The 21,299-nt window shown below is 42.4% G+C and overlaps 1 long non-coding RNA gene across 2 annotated transcripts; it reads right to left on the reverse strand.

Moving 5' to 3' along the window:
- Positions 1-1,418: 1,418 nt before the first annotated feature.
- Positions 1,419-19,078, reverse strand: LOC116223492. Of its 2 annotated transcripts, none has more exons than XR_004165118.2 (3): positions 18,764-19,078; positions 18,345-18,526; positions 1,419-1,966 (listed from the first exon to the last, which is right to left on the reverse strand). It is a non-coding gene; the product is annotated as an uncharacterized LOC116223492 (long non-coding RNA). The 2 variants fall into 2 exon arrangements; XR_004165117.2 differs by lacking the exon at positions 1,419-1,966 and adding an exon at positions 11,338-11,645.
- Between the last annotated feature and the right edge of the window lie 2,221 nt (positions 19,079-21,299).

The raw sequence follows: 21,299 nt of genomic DNA on the forward strand, positions 1-21,299 counted from the left end.
CAGATTGGTCAGGGTGTAAAGTTGAGCATGCTGAGAGCTGGTTAAGATACACTGGGTTGACATTCCGTTCACAGTATTAAAATTCATTGGCATTCAGTGCAGTTTAATTGATGTAGGCCTATAGGAATGGTCCTGCCACGCGCAAATTCAAAGCCCTGGGCGTTATTTCATTAGGATTGGACCTTAAGGAATACCAGTAGCCACAAGTCTCCTAATTACAGTATGCACATGGGGTAATGCCATTAATTAAACATAAAATACGACCTCAAAAATAATTGTCTTCTTTTGATTTGCGGGTTCATTTGCATTTTCTGAGGAATATCACCAAGAGACAACACAATTACTGTGACTGATTGTGACACATAGTCTGAGATGTGAGACTCATATCCCAATGCAGCGCAGACACTCACTGTTATACATTATAATATGGATAGGCACCTCTACGATGTAACAACTGATTTTGTTAATACAGTAATGTAATTTCAAATTAATCTTGAGATTCCAATATCAATCATGTATATGTCACTAAGAGACTTTTCCTCAAGGTCATGAGTGATCTTTGTTACTGCGTCTCCTGGTATCCTCCATATAGTACGAATATCATTACATGGCAGTGTTTTGAACTGCTGTGCATTCTGTATATCTTGTTTTTACTCCGTCTCTTTCTCTGTCTTTTCAAATGGGCCTCTTGGCAACAAACACCCAGTTTGTGAATAAGAAACCAAGGGCAATCGATGCCTACCTGCATGGTTTCAGGAGGATTTTGCTGGCAAATAGTGTTTTTCTTGACACAATTTACGTCTGTAAACCACTAACCTCTCAGGACTGTGCCTGGTATCTATCAGCTTTCACCCAGACAGGATGACTCCTCCAATCAATATTAATTCCTTAATGTGATGTAAATTCTGTCACCATCAGTGACCACAGACCCTTGAAATAAGCTTTAGAAAATACCCAGAGCAAATTGCCTAAACAGCACTTGTTTCGAGATATATAGACTCAGGCACTCCGATAGTGTTTTCAGAGTCACAAATAAACAAAGACAATCTAATTACAGGGACTTAACAACGCTGCCACCGTAGCGAGATGAGCTGAGGGTGTTTTCTGCATCAAGGATTTGTCCTTCATCAAATTAGATCCCTGATATGCTCGGGATTACTCAGCCGATAAAATAAGACAGAATTATTATGTTCGCATCTGCATTTTCACAGAGAATGAAATGGGTGCAGACATGATATTTTTGTTGCCAAAACTGCCTGTTAAAGAACGGAAGGAAATTATAAACATTTCTATGGCTTTGAATATTATTAAACAATTCAAAGATATGAACAAAGTTATTAATACTATTGAAATAAAAAGAAATGAAGTTATGGTGCACAGTTTACAGAGATAAAAGCTAGGGACCTTTTTAATGTTTCTGTCAAAAGGACAAACAGCAGTCTTCATATTTGTGTGATTTCACCATTTTCAAACAATATTATTACCTTATTGTGCTGAAAACACAACACACCCACACACACACACACACACCCACACGCACCTACACACACGCACACAAGCCTTCACACACCATTAGATCACGGACTTTAGAGGTTTCTCGCCATTATGTGTGCCTTCTAGTGCTCAATATTACTAGTTCCTTGCTCCATCAATGCACAACATACATCTATATCTTTTCCACACATTAAATGAATCCTTTAGGCCACTTGAGATTGACATGCACAGTACAATAAGTGAAGCCAAACCTCGCAGGGACAGTCATGAAGCATAGTTTGCATATGACTGGTCATCTGTGCTTGGGGCCACACAAATGACCAGTCTTTTACATTCCATGTGCATTGGTAGTCGCTGCATTATGCGACGGATCCAAGCTCCAAGGCAGCTTCTGAAGATGCACCATAGTACAGCATAGCTCCTGATTGCCCCATCGCTGTCATTGTCATTTGCTTGTGGATGCATGCAGAATCTGAGAACAGGACAGGGAGAGAGAGAGAGAGAGAGAGAGAGTGAACTGGAGAAACAGAAAACAAAGAGAGAAGATCTGTGTGTGTGAGAGAGAGAGAGAGAGAGAGAGTGTGTGTGTGAGTGTGTGTGTGTGTGTGTGTGTGTGTGTGTGTGAGAGAGAGAGAGAGTGTGTTTTTCCAGCTGCTAACCTTCACGTTCTCCAAGACTGACATATGCAGTGATGTTGAGTTGCAAACAGACTGGCTTTACCTTGCCACAGTCCATATCAGCGTTGCATCAGGTCCTCCCTGAATGTTCTGATGCTTTTGTGTTGTTATTCATTGATTTATTTGTTTGCTTGTTTATTTATTTTTTCCAGAGCTCATCAATATTTAACAACAAGTGACTGAAGGAGATGTTATGTTATAGAAGAGCTTCTTAGTAGTTTTCTCAGAGACCAGCTATCATACAAAGTACCACAGATGCTTTGGTCTAACTTTCCACTAACTTGGCCACTGTCAGCCCGCCATGACTCACTTGGTGCTCTGGGAAAACTCATGCGCATATACACTCAAGTACCCCCCCCCCCCCCTTCAAAAATTGAATAAAGTAGAAATGGGCATTTCAAGCAAAAATACTACACTCCCTCCCCACATGCACACACAGACACGCACCACACACACACACACACACACACACACACACACAATACCTCATTCACATTGAAAACCATGTATTGAGCGTTCATTAAGTGTTATGGTGAATGGTGGTCATGTGGGAATGGACGCTAAACGTTTAATCGATCGCCTAGTGACCTAGTACCATAAATGATCATCTTCTGACATGCGTGCAGTGGGAATCGCAACCATTGAATTAAAGTGTAAAAAGGGCAAGAGGTAGGGGTGATTCCTCCCCCTTCATCCACTGCATTGGAGTAAGCCCTTGCTCCATTGAAGTCCCATTATTTCTCTCACGATTGATTAATGTCTATGTGCCATCCACAAGTGGTTGTGATCACTTTGAAATCACGACTGCCTCTTTATTGGTGAGCTGATTTTGAGAAATGAAATGTTGCTTCAGGCTATGCAGCATACAATGATTCCTAATTGCTAGTGTTGTCTAGTTGCTGTGCTAGCTCACTTACTAGATAACTAGCTAAAGAAACCTTTAAATAACTTTACATTTAGGTTTAAATAGGTTTAAATGACAGATTTCCATTTGCATGAAATGATAGCTACATATCTAGATGATAGCTACATATCTAGCTTATTTTACAGTCAATTCAATTTAACCCAAGTTTATATTCACACATACAGTATTAACACAAGTTCATATTAACACATGCTAGTAACTGCCAACTGTTAAGATGGTTCCCTAAGCTAGAGATAGCTAGGTAAAAAGCTACGATAGGTAGAAACCTTCTGTGTGCCTGTGCAGCTTCATATATTAACACAAGTTTATGTTACACTTGCTAGCAACTACCAACTGTTAAGATGGTTCCCTAACCTAAAGTGGGCTAGGATAGTTCATAGCTAGTTTAACTGTCATGAGATCTTGCATGTTTTATGTATGTGAATGAACCACGGTTAATAGTTGGGAAATTACAGTATGTTACCTATTGCATGAACTGCCAACATGGCATGTTGTTTAGGTCGCCAAAACATGAAGCCAAATGCCAGATTATCAAACTTCTAACATTTTGCCATTTTGAATACACAGGAACGTCTGATTGTTTGAAGGGACTATTCATTGCATTAGAAGTTAACCATAACTTGAAGAACAATTAACGAAACTGTGTATCCCCACCACTGGGCATTTTATTTGCATACAATTAAATCTTTTCTGAGAGAAAAGTGCGTTGAAGTGTTCTGCCCCTGGAAGTATGAACAGAATGAGATCTCTGGTGTGTGATTCTCTCCTGACCCGTCACGTTTAATTATTCCTCGCCTGCTCATGAGGGCCCCGGTTTTGTGCTTCCAACAAGGAGGTCTTGGCATGCTCTTACAACTGCAGATAATTGTTTTGATGTGAGATTCCTGGGAGATTCATTCAGGCTCATTAAGCTTATAATTGCTTATAAGTTTCCTCTGAGCTCATATCACAGTTAAGCCCCACAAGAACCAGCTGAACCACAAAACCAAATGATTCCCCTTCTTACAGTTGCGCAGAGTCAGAAATTAGGCTGTTTACGGGCTCGAGCAGAGAGAATGTAAATCAGATTTTGTAACTGAGTTTTATTGAATCCAACACACCTCGATTAGATTTTTTTTTACAGATTTCCACAGGAATGATAAATGTCATGGTCCTGTTCCTTGTACTTCACACCTGCATCACCATGGCAACGTATGCCTGGTCCTGTCAACAACAGTGGGCAGGGGAGAGCAGAGGCTGGAGGGTAATCATTACTGATCCATGAGAGATTACATCCAAACCCAATTGCCAAGTGGGTATTGCAGTAATACAACTGAGCTTGTACCTGTGTGACATCCATTGTCAAGCTTTGACATTTCTATAGAAATAATAGCACAACAGTACCTTTACTCTCCAGTTTTATATAAACATGTAGACAATGCAAATTGTGTAACAAGTGAGTTCCACCGTGTCATTATCCCACAACTATCCTAAACAACTATACTAGAGTAGTAGCTATAACTATTGTAAAGTCGGTAGAATAATAATAGAAATAAACTGTAAGGCAAGATATTGCTATTGCTAATGATATATATATATATAGATAGATATATAGATAGATAGATAGATAGATAGATAACTATGTAGACATGGATATAGATAGAGAGAGAGAGAGAGAGAGATCTGATTATTTTGATATGTTTTGTGCTGTAGAGATCTGGTCAGGGTCTATTCTGTGCGGAGAGACTGAGCAGCCACCTTCATAATCACAGCGATCCCCTGCTGGCCTTCACAGCTCTCCATTGAGACCAGCGACAAAGCACTGTTATTAGTCTCTCTGCCTGACTACAGACCATGTGCTGAGCTTTAAAGCGCACTATACATCAGCATTAGACGACGGGGGTTTTCTACTTATGTAGAAATTATTAATTATTTCCGCACATAAAAGTCACACACTCATCAAAGTTAAAGAGTATTTAGATCCATAAATCATGAGAGAAGTTTACACACTGCTTGAAAGGGGCTGAAGTCCATGGCCAAAAAAAATACCCCCGACAGTGGCACGGAAGTGAGATCAGAGTGAATACATGGGATTTCAGGACACCCCTTCAAGCAGCTAACTTTGGGATGGATTTGCCATATCAGGGCCCGACCTACATCAGATCTGGGCTAGTTAATTAAGCTATGACCTGGACCTTTCATCTGACTGATTAGGCCAAGCAATGGAGCTTGTCTCTTCACTTCACAGCATCACCTGTACTTCAAGAGTGGCACAGTGAGATGCATCGCTCCTTCATGCTTAAGCTCGATATGGCTTCATTAGCTTGTAGCTTGATGAGAAACAGTCCAGGTAAGCTAGTAAGTGACTAGCTGTTAGCGGGCAAACATGAGAGAACAAAAAAAAGAAAATGCACAGTCTTCAGTGGATTCTTTTCTAGGGCTCTTTGATTAATGAAAAGCACTTAATTCCTTTGATAACGACGTGAATCCGGTTCCATTGGCTGTGCTGGTGTGTATGCAATTAGCTTGAACAGATAGGATGCAGGGCTCCAGGGCCACTGTCCCAGATGCGACAGCCACTTCAGCCTAGACATGGCCTTACAGCTCACCCCCCTGGGTCATAATGTACCACACACACACATCCTTCAACTTACTATATACATAAAAAGAGTAGCAGAGATAGACATACATACATACATACATACATACATACATACATACATACATACATACATACATACATACATACATACATACATACATACACACACACACATGCACACCTGGCTTTTAAATGTCCACGCTCATATACACACACTGATTTAGCACATGCACTTACACAATATATTCTGTATACACCTATAGACAAGCGCAATCACATACAGACACACACACACACACACTGCCAGCAGCTATGACATGACAGGATCCCTGCTAATTGTGTAAAAGCCTGCACACTGAAGTCAACAGGGGGAAAGAGCGCAAAAGTCTGGCAGACATCTTACCATAAATCAGCAGAACTGGGTCGTCTTGTGTCCCTTGGTCTGCCTGAGGAAGAGGTGCATCACTGTCTCAGAAGAACAAAGTGCTGCCTAGTATTAACACACGATGGATCCGGAGTCTGAACACTGTAAGGACGCCCTCTACTATTAAGTACTAACTATTATTTCTTTACTTGGTTACTGTCTATTTGTCTATGTATTCATTTAGTTATATTTGTGTGAGTGTTTTTTGTTGTTAATTCAGTTTTATGTTAACCCCCCCTCCCCCCTCCCCTCCGCCCCCTTTGACATAATAATAATCTTCACATTAAAGAGAACTCATTTGACATTGAGGCTTGTGTGACTTTCATTGCATCCAACATCAGCACGACAGGCTTTTTCATATGTGAAATTCAAAGCAGGGGAGCAATAAAAAAGATTACGTTGTCATTGTTGTGACAGACTTTGTGCAACAAAGTCAGAGGCATGATTGCAGTGTATAAATAATTCATTTTGCCATCTATGCAGAGATTCCGCTGTCGATTGCATCATTGTGTTCTATCTGTTCGTCTCGTTGACGCTTCAGTCAGTGTTTGCTTGTTTGTGGTGCCTGGGATGCCATAGATGGGACCAAATGGGGCTCATTATTCTTTAAAGCCTAACACCTTTGTGCATTATTTAAAGTTGAGGATTGATTGTATCCAGGAAAAGATTTGTCAGTTGTATGTCAGTCAGTACTATGTCAGTGTTAAAATTTGTCAGCATCATGATTGACGTGAATTGAAGAGATTAGTTCGGCCAAACATGGATATTCTGTCCTTGTCTAGTCTGCTCATCGTCATACTTGCAGAAACACACAATTCTGTGACTTTTCCTGGGGAACACAAAGGGACTTTTATTTGTTTACACATGTTTTATTCTAGAACACACAGTAGCTCTTTTCATAACTGGTTAGGGTTAGAGTCTACATTAATTTGTGTAGAGGTGTTTGACAAGAACTAATTAATTATATTAAGTTGATGGATAAGAGCATTTTTAAGAGAAAAAGGTCTGTAGAATAGTTATGGTAACAAATAATATAATTGCATGCAAATATTATCATTAATATAATTTTGTAAGGTGCTTTGGATAAAAGTATCTGCTGAATACCTAAATGTAAGCATTATCAAGGTTTGTGGTATTTAGATACATACACTTAACTGTGGGTGTATCAGGTGATAAAGCTAATTAACACTGTTCCCTCTTGATTGATAGTGACAATCCAATGACATTTTAATGAGAAAAAAAGTTGCATTTGCAAAGCAGTTTTAAAATAATTTAGCTAATAACAAATCGTTAAAATGTTTTAGAACATATTCATTAGGATGTAATTAATGAGGGAATTTAATGGTCTTAACATTTTGACTTCATTTTGAAAAACCCACCTCCACCTGTTTCTATTAAGAGCTTTTTAAATTAGCAATGGTGCTGGTACCGCATGGCCAAGGTCAAATCAATGAAAAAGTGTGTGTGTGGACACACACACACACACACACACACACACACACACACACACACACACACACTTCCAAACTGTACCCTAATCATCCTCCTCCCAACTCGCTAATCTACTTCTTCATTTAGGCCTGGCAGTCTGTGGGTCTCTCGCCTCAAATATCAGCTAGTAGCGGTGCCAACAGTCCTCCCCTCTCACTTCACACACATCAACATAGAGACACACACACACACACACACACACACACACACACACACACACACACACACACACACACACACACACACACACACACACACACACACACACAGGGCCGGCTCTAGCCCTTTGGTTGCCCTAGGCGAGATTGAGTTTTGCGCCCCCCCCCCCCCCCCCACACACACACACAATACTTAACATCACTGAAGAGACATATATTAACTTAACCGCTTTACTTTGCATAGCAGTTTTTTCACCCACTTATAATTCTACTATTCTACCTTTCAGTTCAACAATAAATGGTAAATGGTAACCATACACACAAAAAGACAGAGAGAGAGAGAGACAGAGTCAGATACACACACAGACACACACACACACACACACACACACACACACACACACACACACACACACACACATACACACAGTCAGACACACACACTCTCTCTCACAGAGAGAGAGAGAGAGAGAACAGTGGAGGACAGGCTGTCAGGCACAGTGAGATATCAGCACGGTGGCAACAGGCCCTGACGCGTTGAGCGGGGTGGCTAAAGAGGCATTGACAGCAGGCTGTCCACTCCAGTGTGTGTTATCCACACAGCTGACAGTGCAAGGCCACCCATTTTAATGGTTCAATCTCCACTGATACCAACTAATGAGGTTGGTTAGTGTGTGTGTGCGTGTGTGTGTGTGTGAGTGAGAGAGAATGGAGATGTGTGTGTATGGGGGGCAGGGGGAGAGTGACTTGTGTTTGAGTCTGCATTTCTGTCTAAAAGTGTGTGTGTGTGTGAAAGAGAAAGGAGACAGCAGAGGCATATTGCATAGTTAGTGAATGGGTGTGAATGCATATGTCTGAGTCTTTGTGTATATGTGTGTGGGCTACAGTAAAGACCTGTGTGGGTGCACATTCATGCATGCGTCTGTGTGTGTGTGTGTGTGTGTGTGTGTGTGTGTGTGTGTGTGTGTGTGTGTGTGTGTGTGTGTGTGTGTGTGTGTGTGTGTGTGTGTGTGAGTGGCCGAATGTGGGTGAGTGCTTGTGTGTGCTTATGGCTGTGGAGGTAAGCATGTGTGTGTGTGTATGTATAATTGTGTGTGGGTGAGCATTTGTTTAGTGTGTGTCTTTTGTGGTTGTACAAACACACTCACACACTCATCCTCACTTGTGCTTGATATATCTCAGGGAGTAGTGAATCGGTGCATCTTGTCCTCCTCTTCTGTGTGTGTGAAAACACTGACACAATCAGCTGTTTGTCTGCCTGGTTATCACTACCCACCAGCAGCATGGCCTTGGGGCAGCATCCCGGCCCCCCAGAACAAGCAGGCGGAGGTGGGATTGTGGGTGTGTGTGGGGGGGGGGGGTCTGTTTGTCTCGCTGTTTGAGTGTTTGTGACAAGCTCTAAATCTCAACCTGCTGCTTTTTCAAAGACGGGTCAAAAGGTTTCCCTGTGTGCTCAATAGCGTTGTGTAGAGAGTGCCATTTGCCTCATGGACTTATTTCCTGTTGTGGTGTTGGTGGTATTCAACAGGGGCGGACTGGCCATCGGGGATACTGGGGAAATCCCCGGTGGGCCGACGGGGTTTGGGCCGGTCCAATACCGGCCCACCTCAGGGACGTAACTATATGGAGCGCAGCAGGTGCGATCGCACCTTGGCCCGTGGGTCTTGGGGGCCCGTAGTCGTGGGCCATAGACATATTTACGTCAATCTAAATAGTCTGAAGGCAGAATATGTGCGCGGGGGGCGTGGCGGCGGCGGTTAGTGATCTACCCTGACAATTTCACAGTTTCAAGTGTTATAGGCAGAATATGTGCACGGGGGGAGGGGGCGTGTGTGTGTGTGTGTGTGTGTGAGAGAGTCCACGCCTTTTCACTGACTAAGAATTTTTAGAGTGAAAGAGAGTGCTCAGTTTCTTTTCTTTGCCTTTGGCGTTGTGAGACAAAATTTGCAAACACTTCATGGACACCTCTCTCTCTCTCTCTCTCTTTCTCTCTCTCTCTCTCTCTCTCTCTCTCTCTCTCTCTCTCTCTCTCTCTCTCGCTCAGTCCTTGCTCTCCACTTCAAGGTTCTGCACAAAAGGCTCTACAGTTCATTTCTGCAGAATAAGCCAACCATTTATTTTATTTTCATTGTGCTTAACAGGGCTGGTCAATACATATTATAACTAATTTGCCCCCATAAATACTGTAAGTATACATACATATATAAGCCTTTCTACAGTCTAGAAGATAAAATGGAGTAAAATGAACTGGCACAATAATTAGATAACCTCTTACCATCACTAACACTACAACTACAACAAAAAGTCCATTTCAAAAGCATTTACAGAACTTCTCGGCTTAGGAATAAGAAAACAATAAACAAGTTATTGATCTTTTTTGAGAGCAAACCACAGGAATTCCAAAGAGCAAAGCAGTATATAATTGCGCCTACAAGCAACATTCATCTTGATTACATTCAATTCGGACCTATAAGGATAAGGTAAGTATAGACCATCCATCAAAGTCACACCTTAAGGCCCAGGGTCCCATTACCAGTAAATAGTACATAGTGCTATTGCCAGCACATCCCAAAGCTGTCACCCCAATATTTATATTAAAATATTGTGGCGGGGGTTGCTGCTGGGCTGCAGTTAACCACAGAGTGAAATTAGATAGAACTCTTAAACAATTTCCCATCCCATTAAATATTAACCATGTTTACTATAATTCTGGGGAAGCACTTTCAACTCTGTGGAGCATGAAGATATGACGAATGAGATGTATGTCTGACAAACAAAAAGAGAAAACAGCTCCTAGATGCTTCAACTGTGCTGATTAAATCTTGAAACAATCGTGACAGAAATCATTTTGATATTTGACAGTTTAATGATGCATATGTATAACGTGTGGCTGGACAATCTTCACAGTAATAACTCCCAGTGGGATGATGAACCTCTGGACATAAGTGGCGGGGTCCCGGACAATCCTGGATGGTTTGCTTTTTGAAATAACAATCTCCTCGCTGCATGTTTTTTTTAACTTATTTCAGAGTTACTTACAATTAAATCTTGGCTGGGGATCTGACAGAGGATATTCATTTGAAATTATTTTTATTATAGTGTATTGTCACAGCCAGTCAGAATTGAAAACATGTCATGTAGCACTGGTCGCCTATGGCAACAGCCTGGTGTACAGTTCAGCAGTCTGTCACGTAGAAATAAAAGACCAGCAGAGAGCAACACAGCGGCGAGCCACAGAGCTGAAATAAAGACTGCATGTTAGAAAATGCAGTGCTACAATAGAATACAGAACAAATCATGTGGTAAACTATTTTTTAAGAGAAATGGAAAAAAACATGGGCATGTTGAGATTTCACTCATCTGTAATTTTTCAGTGATTGCAGTTTATGTATTAGGCTACTCGGTATAATACTGTGTCTGGAGTCTTTCATGTTTCACACAAGTTTACAGTGGTCATAACACACGACTGTTTGACGGAGGTCAGTTTGTGTGGGCATGTGGGTGCAGTGGGTGCTGTGTTTTGTATATGGCAAAAAACTGTGACATTGGTTGCTATGCGACTCATCATTGTCCCTAACAACACCACATTCAATGGCTCATCTCTAAAAACACATGTTTTGAATTCTCTGCACTCATACCAAAAAGTATGCGAGGGTTCCGCTTTTTATGCGAGGGTTGGCTTTTTAATGCTTAATATTTGCAATTGGAATCACACTTAACATGACAACCCTTAAGAATGTATTCTTGGTGGCAGGCAAGTATGTACTTCGGAGGATGACCTCTGTAGAGTTTGATGAGGGATCTCTCAACCACGAGGGCTTTCTCTCTGCAGCTGCATGACTTGGTCAGGGATTTATAGACCTTCAAATGACAGAATTGATTCTGCACTGAGAAACTGCAGATAGGAGAGAAAAAATTAGGGGTACGTTTCAGAGGAATAGCTCTGTTCTTTCTTCCCCGTCATTAGCAGATCTGAAAGAGAGGTTTGGTGGCGGGGCAGGATTACTGCAGACCCACTGAGCAAATGTTCACTTAGAGGAAACACAATTATGATAAAGGCATAACCCCCACAGGAGCCAAACTATCTGAGAGTCACTGAAGCTGGACCTGAGGCGATGACTGGTGGCTTCTCATGTGTTTTACGTAATGCAGATATGAATTTGTTTAGCTCATTATTTCAGCAACAACTACAGAGGAACTCATACACATGTCCCGTGGAATTTTAGCATGGACATACTGCTTGCCATTTTAATCCATCCCCTAACACACACACACACACACACACACACACACACACACACACACACACACACACACACACACACACACACACACACACACACACACACACACACACACACACACACACACACACACACACACACACACACACACACACACTCACTGTGAGTAGGAAAAAAAGTCACATAGATTCTGTGAGAGAACAAAATGAGACAGAAGGTGCCAAATGCCAGCATGGTCACTTAAACTAATATTATTTTCTCTTCCAATAGTCATCTGAAAAGACTTCAGAAGAGCTGGACTGCATCTGAGAAATTCTCTGAGGACCTTTATTAAGTGCAACCTTTGTAGTATACAATAAACCACTTACTTAAACCCAAACAGGAGGAAGCACATAGTAAACCTAATGGATAGAACTCCATTTTCCTTTCTTGACAGACCAGCACAGGAAAAGGCAAAAGCACATTTCTGTGTCTTTCTCTGGTTAGGCAACAGTTCTCACACCCAGGAAGATAATCTCAAATCCTTTCTGTCAACAGCACAACATTTTTTTCTCCCCATCACTCTGGGCTGTGTAGATATCCTAACCCCTGAAGACCCTTCTATCAGGCTTTCCCTCACCTAGCACCTGTATCTGAACAGAGACATGCCATTGCCTTTGCCTTTCATGCTCATGTTGAAGCGGCAGATCGAGCCCCAGAAACAGACCGTAACCTTTCTTCTTATTTATTTCACCCCCAAAATTGGGCTTTAATATGTGACCATTCATTACGTGCTACTCATGCGGGTTATGAATATGTGGTCTGTGAGTCTGTGCTGGACGTAGAGCCCATCACGTGTAGAGGCTTCATCTTAGGGGACAATGAGTCGGTGAGATAGAAGGATGAAAACAGAGGGAGAGAAAAATGACAGGCAATATCCATTATTTTGATAACATTACCTTGAAACTTCAAATGTCACCCCACTTTGATCTTTTCAAAAATCATCACCATTGGCCTTTTGTCACTCGGCTTTCATTACCGCCGTCGTATCTGGCATGTGCAAAAGACTCCTTTTTTTCCCTCAGCAGCTTTCATCATGTATTCTGTCTTTAATGTTCAACACATATGTTCCTTACACATCAAGAGGTTGCTATGCCAGACACGCCAACCTTTCAGGTGAGATAGCTTTTGAAGTTATGCAACACCTTTTCTTTACCATTGCGTTACATCAGGCGTTTACAGTGGTGTGTTCAAGGTGTCGTGTCAGGGTTAAATGCAGTATATAGTGTAAGGTTAAATTACCTGTGGATTTTTCAATGGTTTTCTTCGCAGCACTCTTTCCCCTCATTTTTTTAACAAGGCATGCCTAGGCCAGCCTGTGCATTAATCCGCGCCTGAGTATAGTAATAATACATTATAGTAAATTCGTGGCCATAAAGTATGTCTGATTAAATGGAAAGTAAGTCTGATTAAATGGATATCACACACACACACACTTTCTGTCCCCTGCATAGTTGATGTGCTCTAAGAACGTGTGTGCGTTTAGGCAGTGGGTGAATTCTTGAAACTGACGTGCACGGAAATGATGGTTATGCTTTTCATTTTGTGAAAAAAAGGGTGAATGCTGCACTTCTCACTTTGTGGGAAAAAAACAAGCTCACTCCGTAACCAAAAGTAATTCTGTCCATGTAATAGATGTCCTAGGGTAACATTTATACTTTTGTGGCAGGAAACTATGATCACTATGACTATTCTGTGCCATGGAATGTTACTTTTGTCCACATAACGGTTCTGCTATATTACTGAAAGTATGATGTGCCCTCTCTCCAAATTCAATGACATGACATAACAAAATTTGATGCAAGAAGGCCTAGAGTCTAGGCTGTATCATTAGTACAATTATTAAGCCCATTCTAATGTCACTTATTGTGTATGTGAGAGAGAGAGAGAGATAGGCGAGATCCCTGGTTTCTCAACCCTCTGAGGGATTTAACAGACAGACAGAACAGAAATGAACAGTAAGTCAAACACACTAAGTTACACGACTCCCACGGAGATGATAAGAGAGAGCTTTCTACTGCCTGCAGACGGGCTTCTTCTCTCTCCCGGGATGATTGTATCCACTCGGGAGACGCAGCGCCCAGGCAATGTCACATGCCGACGCGCATTCTCGCCATTCATTAGCCGTCCGTCCAGGCTACTTGTTAGCGCTCTCGGCTACTCGTCTCCATTACCGGAGGCAGTGAGCTAATTGAAAGTGGGTTGGGTGGGAAATGAGCTCTGTCCGTCATGCCGCGCAGCTGTGACAGGGTCTACGCTAGTAGAGGAGCCAACAGCCCTTCTGCAGACAACTTCAATTAACCAGACAGAAGGAGGGGATTTGTGGGGGCGGACAGGATTCGTTCGGGGGGGGTCCATATAGTAGATGAATTTGCAAGTAACTCAGGGCCAGAGCTGCATCCTATCAGGGCCACATGTGTTGTCTGTTATGTGGGTTGGGTGATGGCAAGGTTAGCTTATTGTTCTGTGTTGGTGGGGTACACAGCAATGGGCACATTCATTCAAAGTAGATTATGGACCACCTTTTATCACAGATTTTTCTCTGGCAACGGACTATAAATAGAGATCTTTCTAACCTTGAGGTGGACCCTTAACAGAGCACAGTACAATAAAAAATTGTCTCAACAGTGCCCCCTATGGTTGAAAAAAATTAAATGACTCTCATAGCTAAGTTTCCTGAATGGCCATCTGAACAACTTCATGTCAAGCCTCTGTAATAACTGAGATCAAGACAAAACCCTAATGCTTCTATCCCTCTATAATACTGCTAAAATGTACTACTTACTCTATCTTTATATTCAGATAAATAGCATTTCAACCACACTATGCTATTGTTCTTCTTAGCCAGTTGCATGGCATGCTCCTGTTATGAGTTACTATTATACAAATCCATGTGTGCTTAACCAATCTGTAGTGCTATTTAATATCTCTCTGAGAATGAACACAATTTTGAGGTAAGGCATATAACACAGATGGATACTGACTTTCACTTTGTCAGATGTTTTGTTGACACACACATATTTTTATGATTATTTGTGTGTGTTAGTGTATGTATGGCTCCCATTTATCATGGCAGACAACAGTTATCCTCTTCACAAATCCAGTGAACACATCAGAGGAATTTGTCTTTTGGCTCATATCAGATTAGGTCTAATGACTTGCTACATTGCAGTCAGGGGATTTTACCTTCATTAAAAAAACAAGACACATTGCAAAGTGAAATTGAAAGATCGATGTTAAATATCCTTTCTACAGCAAAGCACTAAATTAGGCTAAACACAAAACGTCACACTACAGGGAGGAATTTCGTTCTTGGATTTCCGTTCCTCTTTTTACTAAGAACATCCTACTGCTGCCATCTGGTGGTAATAAAAGTGAATTGCAGTACACATTTAAATCTGCTGCCTGAAGGGGGCCTACGTCCAATTGACAGCCATGAATGATGTGAAGGTATGGTAGACAAGTAGAGAAAGTTAACCATTTTCTCCAAACTTGCTTTTGATGTTCCAGGCCATTAGGCTCACAGGCTCTTCAGTTACGTGGCCCCGGGCTGTGTCTGATAAACTGGTTATGTGTGAAAAGCTTACATATGGCGTTCGTCCTCACAGCTCGACTTCAATTAAAATTTTAAACATGTGGTCTAAAGGGTTTAACTCTGAGGGAAGTGTGTGCGTCTGTTTGTGTGTGTGTGTGTGTGTGTGTGTGTGTGTGTGTGTGTGTGTGTGTGTGTGTGTGTGTGTGTGTGTGTGTGCGTGTGTGTGTGTGTGTGCGACTGTGTGTGCGTGTGTGTGTGTGTGTGCGACTGTGTGTGTGTGTGTGTGTGTGTGTGTGTGTGTGTGTGTGTGTGTGCGCGCGCACAAGTGTGTTTGTGTGTGTTTGTGCATGCATGTGAAAACTTTGCATGTGAAAAAGAAAGTGAGAGAAATGTTTATGAACGTCTGTTTCTGTGTGTGTGTGTGTGTGTGGATAAGAGAGAGAGAGAGAGAAGTGTGTGTGTATTTGAGTGTGTGTATGTGTGCGCGTGGTTGATTATAATCTTTTATTCTCGACAGAGAGGGGCGAGAGAGAGTGCGAGCGTGCTTAATTACAATCTGTGTGGTGTGAAATGCATGGATTACCTTAAATTCACTGTGAGACTACTGACAGCGATTCCTTCAGGGCGCACTTGAACTCGGGGGAAACAGCCTGCTTTGATTAGGAGGCCATTTGCATATAGAGCCCCCAGTGTCGTGCCCTGCCCTCCTCCTCTGTTTCAGGGTTGGGGGGGGGGTTGCTGGCGTAGACCCAGGGGCTAATCCAGCATTTCTGCATGGCAGTGGACGATGAAAACCACACAGCTACTTACTCCACCAACGAGATGCTATCTGATGTTACGACTAGGATCATATGTAACCATCTGAGTTTGCTGCATAGCACTGGGTTGGACATAGAAATTAGACTCTTTTTTTTGCTGATGGGGGAGAAGGGGATATGGGGGGAGAGTCCCTGTAAAAAAGTAAACAAAACAAGTTGGAAGAAGTACTCTGTCCAAACTGCATTAAACATCTGAGTTTCGTGTGTTCTGAGGTAGATAAACTATATGTGGAAATAAATCCCACGGTAAGCCTCACTGTCCAACTGTTACACCAGACTTGGGAGAAATCATATGAATCGTTCAGTTATTTGAGCAAAATTATGTAACATTCTCCATCACTCATTTTCTCCGACTGACTTGTGTGGGTTGTTGAATAACAGTAAATCAGCATACTACAGAGCCTTCAGTCAGACCGTTTATTTAAATATGTTCTTTAGGAGGGCTCAGGCCTGCTCACTTTCCAAAGAACCCTGACCTGTTGACCCTTATCTGTAAATTTCAGTGCCATTTTTAATATCCTGTCTGTTGATCTGGGCCGAGGGTGGGAGCGCCCGTGTGTCACACCGCTGGTTCACGTCATAATTTATTACACGCCATTTTTCTTGCGAGGCCCGGTTTACTGCAGCTGCCAGATAGGTAACTGGCAAAGCTTAAGAGTATTATCTGGAGAATTGTTTTGCATACATTACAGGGTTAAGTGCAAACCAATCTGGTTTATACAAACACAGCAATCCAAACAACGAATACATCGAGCCTGATGAGTAACACACGGCTGGGTCCGTCTCCCTCTCCTTCTCCTTCGGATTGTTTGAGACTGATTGGTTGTATAAAGCACGGCTTAGACTTTGATTACATTACATATCGTTATGCGTGGCCGATATGCGTGTGCCGCAGATGGACAGAAGTGACCCTGGAAAGCGCTTCAAGACGCAAGACTGATTTACCGCAAGGCCGCGTGGAGCAGAGGAAATGATGGAAATGATCTTGATGACTTTGATCAGCACACCGAGGGAGGAAAAGATATGTGCTCTGCGATGCATCTCCCATAACGTATTTCGTTTTTTACATGGTAATGTCGAGGTTTCACAGCGCTCCAGCACTCAAAACCTATGTCCACTCCGGCAACCGTTACACGGAGTTCAACCTTGTCACAAGCTTGGAATTTGTTATGGGTAAAAAGGTCCAGGGAAGTTCAAAATACAATCTCCGAAGACCGAACAAAATTGCACTGGCGTTTTAAATGGAACACCTCCGTGTGCAATCTAAAATAATCTATCCTGTGTAGGTTTATCCTCGAGGTCACAATAAGAAGGGGAAGCATTTGTGGCTTTGGGTTGGCCCTGAACGTGAGCACTGATAGCCTTCTAGATGCAAGGCCCATAGGTCTACATGCTCTGGGTAGGTTATAGGCTATTTCCCGTGCAGACTTGCCATCAGATAGTGTTACAGATTTAAAAGACAGAATCCACCTTATATTATTTCTTTCACCCCAGCAATACGTTCCTGCCGTTTTAGTGTCTGTAATCCCACAAGCAATAACAACCTTCTCGCATTACTGTCGCTGTGAAATGTGCCTGCTTGCCTTCAAAGAGAGCATGAGAGGCCATGCGCACACCCTCATTATGAATCCGGGTCTTATCCCGGGACAGGAATGGAAGCAAACTATTAATTTCTATTTCTGGGGAAATGCTTTGGACTGACGTTGATTTAGTGCCAAGGGTCCCTCATTGTTTTCTTTTTTTCTTTTTTTTTTTTGCTTTAGAACAGTCGAGACTCTCACGAGCTGACATCTGCACAGCCAGCGCGGGTCGGCGTTTTGTCATGCTGTTGCAGCAGAGCTGTCATTCTGAGAGAAACAGCGTGACCATGTTGATTAGGGTAACCTTTTGGGCAGGGAGTGGAAATATGCTGTCAGCTCATTACAAAAATACATAAGCTCTCACATTCAATTACTCACTTAGCAACGGAAGATTAGTTTGCGGCAGCTGCCAACACCGTGGCCTTCTCAGGGTCAACAGAAATCGCTGCAATCAGAAGAGTGTTGGGGCTTGTGGTGTATCGGATTCTGCGCTCCGTTCTCCCCTTATCCTTCGTTCCATCTTTCCAAGCGCACTTTCAGCCCTCTGACTCCGTTCGCCCCTGAAACATTAACAAATATTTACTCTGAGCCCGGGTTCCTTTTTAAGTCGTAAGTGAATTTCATAGTCTATAAAATATCACACACGTTTTTAAACGACAGTTTCCTTTTCCTGTTCAAGGCCGTCACAGCCCTTGATTGTAGTGTGTGAAGTGTGTGAAGCGGGAGAGAAGTGTAAAGTCATCTCGTTTGCCTCCCACCACACACAGACACACACACACTCACACAGTCGTACTTACAGTATTTCTGCGCACACACTGAACTCGTACAGCGCAGTAAATCTGCGGATGTGAAGCTGGAAATCCTCCCCGAGCCATGAATCACGGCGAAGCCGTTGGCGTGAGACGCCCGCCACCCACGGCTCCGTCCGGCCGCGGCTGCCCGCCCTCCTCCTCCGGTGCGGATCAAATCTGTTAATGCCTGACATCGGCTGTAAACCAGCTGTCCATCATGGGGCCTCTCCCAGATTTGTTATGACTGAAGCGATCTTGGGATACATGGCTCGCAGAGCTCTCTGGTCATCTCACTATTCTCAGCTTTGATTGCACTTATAACCCAATATGTCTTTTGTAAGGAGCTGGGAAGCTTGCTGGATATCACCTGACAGGAATGTACCGTGGAACACTACAATTCAATAAATTCCTCTTATTTTTATTTCGTGATATTTTAAAGAAACGAAGGACCTGTTATTGTTATGTTTATAAGGTAATGCTATTGTATATGTTTTCCTTGTTACGTATTCGTTGGCTTAATTGCATTCCAACTTTTAAAGTACCATGAAGTTAGTAGGTTATTTATAAACAACCACGGAACCGATCGTGCAATATGCACAGTGCTTGTAGGAATATTCGAAGAAACCTTCACACATGCGCTTAGAGTCCACAAGGGGGCGGCTTCGGAGCAGATGTAATGCTGATTGTTATGGTGACCCTTCAACACAAGATATAGTGATTCCCATGCTTTTGGAAGTCGAAGCATTTTCAGTGAGACGAGTCGATTACATTTGCCCGTGTTACCGAAATACTTAGTTTTAAGTCTCTAGTACAGAGCTATTTATTGCATTTATTGTCCTTAATTGGATCTCAACATGTTTTCTCAATATGTTGCTGAGGAGGATGTAGGGTGGGAAATAAGTGTTTAGATGAAAGTGCTTTTGTCATTGAAATAACAACAGACTAATAACAATGTGCGCCTGTGTGTTTGTGTATTGCTGAATACTAAAACAAAAATATTTAATTAAAAAACGTCTTCAGATAGAGCTAGTTCACATATACACACATATGCAAATATACATATTCAAACACACAGACACACAATGTCTGTATTTTCTTACATACATAGTACTGTGTCATTCCTGAATGTTTAAAAAACCTAAGTGGGGCTGCTTTTACTTCAGTTAAAGGGTTTTTGACATGCAGGTCTAAATGGATCGGGACCTTGCTGAAACTAAAGATAGAAGATTACAGTATGTGACCTTGGCCCTTAAACTTTCACCAACTTGTATTTTATGATATGCAAGCCTTTTCCTCTTTCAGCGGCACTGCTGCGACGTCGGGGACATTTTCATGATGCTGTACATGTCAGTACTATGTAATTTACAAACCAGAGATGGTAGTGACAGCAGTTCTGGGAAACGCTTTCTTTAATTATTCATGTTCAGTGCGTTTAGACGTGCAGGATCACGATTTACTGTGCTTTATTTTTTTGTATGTAGGAATCCAGATGGATTTAATGACAATGCTTGAGACACACACACAAATACCTAATCCGACAGGCAAAAATAAAGAATTAAGAACTCTATTTTCTCTGAAGAGTAACTATTTTGTAGACAAATACCAGTGTTTAATACGTGGACACTGGGGACGCAGTTTATTATTTTGTTCTTCTAATAATTCATCATTCATAGTTTTCCTCTGCCACAGCACTGTTGTTGATACAGCATGTAATTTTGATTTATATCCCGAATAAGCACTCAAATCATTTGATCATTAATCCAGACATTGTTTTATTTACTCTGTGTGCATTACTCAGCAACTGCAAACAGAAGGGGCACGTAGAGGGGTCAAAAACAAGGATTTCTCTGTTAGTCTCTAGGAATAGCCTGCCATTGGCTAGATGTAATATGAGAGAGAGAGAGAGAGAGAGAGAGAGAGAGGGAGGGAGAGGGAGAGAGGGAAACAGAGAAATGGTTTCACATTGTAGAGTAACATAAATATTCAGCCAGGCCTCTTTGCAGTTTGTTTCATTTTACTGGACCCCGCACAGTGATGTTATTCTGGACAGTGTTTTTGGCTTGACACTTGTGTGAGTGTGTGTGTGTGAGTGTGTGTGTGTGGATAAGCCCACGACAGTGCTACCCCGTGTCTGCTCACCTCTCCTCCACACTCATGTTCTTGGGTCCCAAACAAGCTCCCTGGAGCCTCACTCAACCCCAGGCCAAAAGTTCTGCACCAGTTCATTACCACACACATCCCTCCCTCCATCCATCCCTCCGTCCTTACCGTCCACATCGCCCAGTCCCATGACCACAGTATGGAGACTGCAAACCAAGCTCACCCTACTCCACCTATCCACACACACACGCCTACCCACACGTGTACACACACATTACCCACACACACATACACATACCCACAGATGTGCACACCTAAATACACACACACGTGTGCATGCACACACACTCACACACGCGCGCGCACACACACACACGCACACACACACACACACACACACACACACACACACACACACACACACACACACACACACACACAC

This window comes from Clupea harengus, chromosome 14 (assembly GCF_900700415.2).
Source record: "Clupea harengus chromosome 14, Ch_v2.0.2, whole genome shotgun sequence".
NCBI lineage: Eukaryota > Metazoa > Chordata > Actinopteri > Clupeiformes > Clupeidae > Clupea > Clupea harengus.